The sequence below is a fragment of the Lycium ferocissimum genome, unplaced genomic scaffold (genome assembly GCF_029784015.1).
Source record: "Lycium ferocissimum isolate CSIRO_LF1 unplaced genomic scaffold, AGI_CSIRO_Lferr_CH_V1 ctg21224, whole genome shotgun sequence".
Lineage (NCBI taxonomy): Eukaryota > Viridiplantae > Streptophyta > Magnoliopsida > Solanales > Solanaceae > Lycium > Lycium ferocissimum.
In genome coordinates, this window is record NW_026719555.1 from 1 (window position 1) to 7,367 (window position 7,367).

The window sequence follows — 7,367 nt, forward strand, 5'->3', positions numbered from 1 at the left end:
TTCGTTTCTTGGAAATTCGTATGTTGGTATGATGAAATATTGGCCTTTATGCCTTTGAAATAATTGAATTTCAACTTTTGTACAAAAAGTTTGGCTTTTAAAAAGTTAACGACTACGAACGCTCGTATCTTTCACGAAAAGGCTCGGATTGCCTCGATATGCTCGTAGGAGATTGTATGATGTGTGATAAGTATGTTTTCATAGGCGGGCCCGACTCGGGTCAACACCGGTCCGTGGGCCCCGCGACTCTTCTTTTTGTAATTAGAAGACTTGTGACAAAATACGATATGACTGATATATCCCGATTTTAAGTATGGTCATTTTACTTATCATTTGAGTGTATGATAATGATTTTATGCATATGGTTACTGCGACTCCGTTCGTGCATTACGTTATATCCTTCGCTAGGAGTCCGGTAGCCGGTTCGTTGTCGTGCGCACTTTGTTATACTCCGGTGTTATCTTGTGTTTATGGTTCTTGAGCCTCTCGCTCGAGGGGCCGGGTTCCGCTTATATTTGTTGTTATCTTGTGTATGGCGTTATCTTGTGTATGATATGTGACGGGGATACGGAGATTTGAAACCTATACGGTGTTATCTTGTGTTATGGCGCCATCGACGGGCGGCGACCATATTTCACTGTGCCACATGCATGATTTATATTTTGAAAGTAACATTTTGATATTTTGGAAATGCATTTACTTTTACGTACCTCTATTTCGATTACGACTCGGATTTGTATACTACATTTTACGCTTTGCATACTCGGTACATATTTCGCCGACCCTTTCTTCGAGGCTGCGTTTCATGCCGCGGTACGGATGCACGGTTGGTGATCCAATTTTAGAACACCCTCTTTTCTTTGTTGAGTGCTCCCTCATTCCGGAGCCACATTTTGGTATATATTCGTTCGTTGCATTTGTATATATTTGTTCGGGGGTACGGCGGGGCCACGTCCCGTCATATGATTACGTTTGTACGTTTGAAGTCTGTGGACATGTATGTGGGTTATGCCCATTACGTACGATTGAGTTTGTATGATATATGTTCTGGCGATCCCATTCGCCGTGGCGACCTCGTCGGCTTGCATTTGTATATGTTTTGGGCCGTTGTGCCATTTGATAGCCTTGGCTTTGATATATATATGGTTGTGTTTGCGATGTGTTTGAGACAGTTTGATACAATCTGAGACAGCGTTTGATATTTGTGTCTGTATAAGCCATCTGTTTGTGACTTGGATTTGTGATTGTGTTTGGGGTGCCCATTTCGGGCACTAGTCACGGCCTACGGGGTTGGGTCGTGACACCAAGCTCAACAAGAGACATGCGAAATGGGTAGAATGGATTGAAGCTTTCCCTTATGTGATCCATTACAAAAAAGGGGAAGGACAATGTGGTGGCGGATGCATTATCTAGAAGGTATGTCTTGCTAAACACTATGACTTCTAGAATGATGGGATTTGAAAGCCTTAAGGGATTATTCTCAAGATCCCGACTTTAAGGCGATTTGTGAGGAGTTGACCCAAGGGAGGAGGGTTGATAGGTTCCAACTTGTTGATGGGTTCCTATTCGAGGATGGTAGAGTTTGTGTCCCAATGAGCTCGTGGAGAGAGTTGTTCGTCAAGGAAGCACATAGTGGTGGAATGATGGGCCATTTTGGAGTGGCAAGACACTTGACATTTTGGGAGAGCAATTCTATTGGCCCAAGATGCGACATGATGTTGAAAAGCTATGTGGTCAATGTTTGGAATGCAAGCAAGCCAAGTCCAAAACTCGGCCCCAAGGTATGTATACTCCCCTTCCTACTCCTAATGGTCCTTGGATAGACATTTCTATGGATTTTGTTTTGGGTCTTCCAAGAACCAAAATGGGTCATGATAGCATTTTTGTTGTGGTAGATAGGTTCTCAAAAATGTCTCATTTTATACCATGCCATAAATGTGATGATGCATCTCATGTAGCATTCTTGTTTGTGAATCATGTCCTTAAGTTACATGGCGTTCCCCGCACTATTGTTAGTGATAGGGATTCAAATTTTCTTAGTCACTTTTGGAAGAGTCTTTGGGGGTACACTTGGCACCAAGCTCATGTTTTCTACTTCTTGCCACCCTCAAACGGATGGTCAAACCGAAGTAGTGAATAGGACTCTAGGGAGTATGCTTAGAAGTATGATTAGAGGAAAACCCACTTCTTGGGAGGACCGTTTACCTTTGATTGAGTTTGCTTACAATCGGTCCCTCCATTCCTCTATTGGCATGACTCAATTTGAAGTATGTTATGGCTTTAATCCTTTGATTCCTTTACTTTAACCTTAAGCCCTTTGGCTAGTGATGTTGTTGTGAGTTTAGATGCAAAGCAAAGGGCGGCCGAAATGATGAAAATCCATGCCAAGGTAAAGGAGAGCATTAACAAGGTCAACACCAAGGGAGCCAAGAGACAAAATCATGGGAGAAGAAAGGTGGACTTCCAACCCGATGATTGGGTTTGGGTTCACTTAGAAAAGAAGGTTCCCATGAATGCGAAAAGGAAAATTGAGTCCAAGGGGAGATGGACCATTCAAAGTGCTTGAAAAGATCAATGACAATGCCTACAAGATCGACTTGCCAAGTGAGTATAATGTTCATAATGTTTTCAATGTGAGTGATCTTTCCTCTTGTGTTGTAGGTATGCCACTTAGATTCGAGGACGAATCTTCTCCGAAAGGGAGGATGATATGAACCCAACAAGAACAAGGCCTTTCACTCGAAGTCAAGCAAGAGAACTTCAAGAGTTGCAAGCCTTGTTTATGAAAAAGGATGCCTTGGAGGAGATTGGAGAGAAGACTTCACGGATTTACAACGTTTGGGAGTTGGCATTGGAAGAGTTGCAAAGTGGCTAGAAGCGCAAAATGGCTAAAAGTGCAACTATGGGGCTAAGATTGCAATTGGAGGTCATACTTGCAAGTTATGGGGTTAGAATGGCAATTGGAGGTCATAATTGCACGATATGAGGCTTTGGATGCAATTGAAGACCCATGTGGGTATTTTTGCAAAAGAGCCACTTTAGGGCCTTTTGGTGTAATAGGCATTAGTATAAATAGTTCTTGTCATCCATTTGGAAGACTTAGCTTGAATATTGTGTGAACTTGAATATTGAGAGATTTTAGATAGATTGTTAGGTTACTACACTAAGTGTGATTTCATTGTTGCAAATTGAATTTGCTTATCCATTGAATTCATCTAGATTGCTCATTTGTGGTTTTCAATTGAGTCTTCTAATTGATTTAAATTGCTTTGGTTCTTTTAGTTAAATTCACAATATGAGGGTCTAAGTTTCATATACTTAGGTTTGCCTATAGGATTCATTACTAATTGGGTCAAGTATCTATCCTCTATTCTCCTTAATCCCAATTCTTCATCTACCTTTTTGTTTTCCTTTATTTTTGTTTACTTCTTAGAGTTTCATTAGGTTGAATCTTATCATGAGGGCCGGGTACGGTATATATATGATATGATGATATGATGATGTGATGATGGCACCGGGTCCCAGGATGGGTCGGGCATGGTATACATGTATACGACTTATTCACCGAGTCCATAATGGGCCGGATATGGTATATGATATAGCTATGCATGATTTTACTTTATAAGGCACAGGTACAGTGATTTCTTGATTGTCATACTTGTCTCCTGTAATCTCTATTTCAGTCATGATCCTCTTTATCGTATTTCATGCTTTATATACTCGGTACGTATCTCGTCTTGACCCGCTCTTCGGGAGAGGCTGCGTTTCATGCCGCGGTACGGATACTCGATTTGGTGATCCTCCGGCTTAGGACTTCTACTCAGCTTTCTTGGAGAGCTCCATTGTTCCGGAGCCTAGACTATTTTGGTACAGATCTTTTGATGTAGATTTATGTTTATCCAGGGGTACGGCGGGGCCATTTCCCGTCATATTTCACTATTGATACTCTTAGAGGTCTCTAGACATATGCGTGGGTTGTATATAGGCGTTGTTCAGCTGTGTCAATGCGACTTGTTTTGGGATGTTCCCGTACGTAGTGGCAGCCTTGTCGGCTTACGTATTGTGTTATGCTTGATTAGTTAGTTGTGACTCCTCAGGAGACAGGTTATCTTGATATATATATGACGTAATGAATCTTTAGTTGTCTTTGCAAGTCCATATTGTCCTTAGTTTCAGTCTGACTATGTCTAACAGGTACGTATACGAGTGTCCAGCTCGGGCACTAGTCACGGCCCATAGGGTTGGGTCGTGACAATAGAGCAAGCGAATGCCCTCATCGTAGAGCATTTATTTTGAGAGACACTTATAGTGAGAATGAGGAAGAATGTGAGGAAGGAGATGACGAGGGCGATCATGAGAATGAACAACATGATAGTAAAGGGGATGGTGTTGAGGGTGATGATGAGCCTATTGTACCTCTCTATGTGGTGCGAAGGACCATGATAAGCAAAGCAATGGATGACCCAAGTCAACGGGAAAATCTCTTCCATTCCAAGTGCATCATTAACCAAAACACTAGCATCATGATTATTGATAGTGGGAGTTGTGCCAATGTTGCTAGTACCACCCTTGTTGATTTCTTGAAACTTCCCACCACCCGCCATGAAAACGCTTACAAGCTTCAATGGCTCAATGAATGCGGTGAATTGAAGGTGACTCGGCAAGCTATCATCAAATTCACGGTTGGAAAGTATCACGATGAGGTGTTATGTGATGTTGTTCCCATGCAAGCGTGTCATCTTTTACTTGGCCGACCATGGCAATATGATGAGTCGGTCCGTCAACCATAATGGGAGAACTAACCAATACACCTTGTCCTGATAATGGTGTCAAATATGTCTTGAATCCCATGACCCCCTCCCAAGTGGGTGAAATCTATAACAAAATGAGGGAGTTGAAGGAGGAGGGTCATAGTGCATTGCAAAAGAAGAATGTGGGGGAAGAGGGAGTAGAGGAGAGTAGTTCTCAAGAGATGAGTGGAAAGAAAGGAGAGCTTAGAGGAAAAACCAAGGTGTCTCTTTTGGCGAATTGTGGGGAAATTAGGGAGGAATTGGGGGAGTGTCAACCGATGATTCTCCTTATGCATAGGGACTATGCATTGCACACTAATGAACTAGCCCCTTCTTTTCCTAGTTCTATTTCTTCTCTTTTGCAGGAATTTGATGATGTGTTCCCAACGGAACTCCCAAAGGGGTTACTACCCTTGAGGGGAATTGAACACCAAATTGATTTTGTCCCGGGGTCTCAATTACCAAACAAACCGGCTTATAGAGCCAACCGGATGACACTAAGGGCAGGCAAGTAGATGAACTCCTTAAAAAGGGAGTTGTGCGAGAAAGTGTGAGCCCATGTACCGTGCCCGTGATTTTGGTGAGCCTATGTGCCGTGCCCGTGATTTTGGTGAGCCCATGTGTCGTGCCCGTGATTTTTGTGCCAAAGAAAGATGGCTCATGGCGCGTATGTGTTAATTGTCGTGCCATCAACAAGATAACGGTAAAGTAACGCCATCCCATACCTCGTCTTGATGACATGCTTGATGCGTTGAATAGTTCATGCATATTCTCTAAGACAGATCTTAGGAGCGGGTATCATTAAATCTGGATGAATCCCGGAGATGAGTGGAAAACCGCATTCAAGACCAAGTTTGGTCTATATGAATGGTTGGTGAAGCCTTTTGGCCTTACTAACGCTCCTAGTACTTTCATGTGTTTGATGAATCATGTGATGACACCTTTTATTGGCAAATTTGATACAATCCTAAATGGCACAAATGACTCAACTACTCAAACTTCTCCAAGGATTTATATTGCAAGAGGATTCATGGAGGATGAAGCTTTGGGAGCTTTTAAATGGAGTCATTGGAGGGCCTTCAAGCTATGGGAGATAGCATGGGAGAAGAAGTCAAGAGTCCAAGGCCCAAGGCTTGCCTCTTAAAGTGGCTACCATTGCAAGCTTGGGTGATTCAAGGCGGAAAATGGCTATTTGTGCAAGTGGCTACTTTGCGAAAGGAGGGTTATGATTGCAAGAAGGCCATGCATGCAAGGTTGATTTGAGGGCCATCTATGCAAGGAGGGGCGTGTTTGGCCATTGAAGACCAATCCTTGAATTGAAGACTACACTAAGAAGACTAGCCAAACAAGGCCCTTACTTCATTAAAGGTAGCATTGTAATTGCCTATTAGTCTTCTTTACTTAGCTTGTATATATAGCTTGTCTTTCATTTCATTTAGGAGGCTTTTGATGAATTATGAATGTTTTTGAGTGTTTTAGGGTTATCTCTAGAGAGAGAAACTTGTGAGAGAGGCCTTTGGTAGGCTCTTGTTGATTATTGATTGTGAGAGGATTGGTTGCTTGGGAATTCAATTCCCTTGAGGTCATCTAAGAGGTTGGTGCTATCTAGAGTGTAATTAGGAGGTCTTGGTTATTGAAGAACCTTGGTTGCCTAATTGTGCCTATTTTTGTGTCAATCTATCTATTTTTTCTTTTCCTTTTGTTTATCTTCTTAATTTCTCGTTTCCGCGTATCCGTCCTTGTATCAATTGGTATCAGAGCTTAGCTTAGATTTGTTCCATCAAATCTAGTCTTGGGTTTTGATTCAACAAAAAAAAAATCGAAATTCAACAAAAAAAAAGTTCGAATTTTTGTTTATTTTGTTGAATCTAGTGTTCGATTAGAGTTTCTTAGTGTTTCTAGAGTCCAAATCTTCCATTTCGAGCTATTTGGAGTTGGGGTTTGTGTTCCACCATTGTTGAGCTTCAAAGCTTCAAGAACAAGGTTGGTGGGTTGAAGAAGGAGAAAAAATTGAGGGTTCAAGTTGATTGGGGTTTGTTCTCTAGTTGATAAGGACTCTAAATCCGAAATTTGGAGGTATTTGGCTAAGGATTGAAGGATCTACCATTTTTTAGATTTGAAGTTTTGAAAACTTCAAGAACTTGAAAGTGAGTCTTGTTGAAGAAGGTGAAATTGAAGGTTGAAAGCTATTGGGCTTTGTTCTCTACATTAAAGAGAACTTAGATCCGAAATTTGAGCTAATTTGGAGTTGATTTGAGGGTAGTTGAATTTTTGAATTGTTCTTGTGTTCTTGAAGACCTTCAAATCTTCATAAGGAAAAAGACTCTCCAAAGGGCTATTTGATCCAAAAGTTGCCAAATAAAGTTGTGAAAACTTGTTTGTGGGCCCAAGTAAGTATTCAAAAAAAAATCAGAAATACTTAAGTTTTATTTTCTGATTTTTCAAAAAAAATAAATAAAAATAAAAAGTACTTTTCATCCGCTTTCGGTCCGCATAGCGAAAGAAAAGCCTGATTTTTCGAGACCTTTCGCTTTTCATCCGCGAAGCGGAAGAAAAGCCTGAGTCCCTGAAGAGTTT

General features: G+C 41.4%; 1 long non-coding RNA gene across 1 annotated transcript; it reads left to right on the forward strand.

The window, feature by feature from the left end:
- The first annotated feature begins 6,494 nt into the window (after window positions 1–6,494).
- On the forward strand, window positions 6,495–7,163 carry LOC132043110 (uncharacterized). The gene is made up of 2 exons (XR_009411665.1): window positions 6,495–6,777; window positions 6,939–7,163. It is a non-coding gene; the product is annotated as an uncharacterized LOC132043110 (long non-coding RNA).
- Window positions 7,164–7,367: the final 204 nt, after the last annotated feature.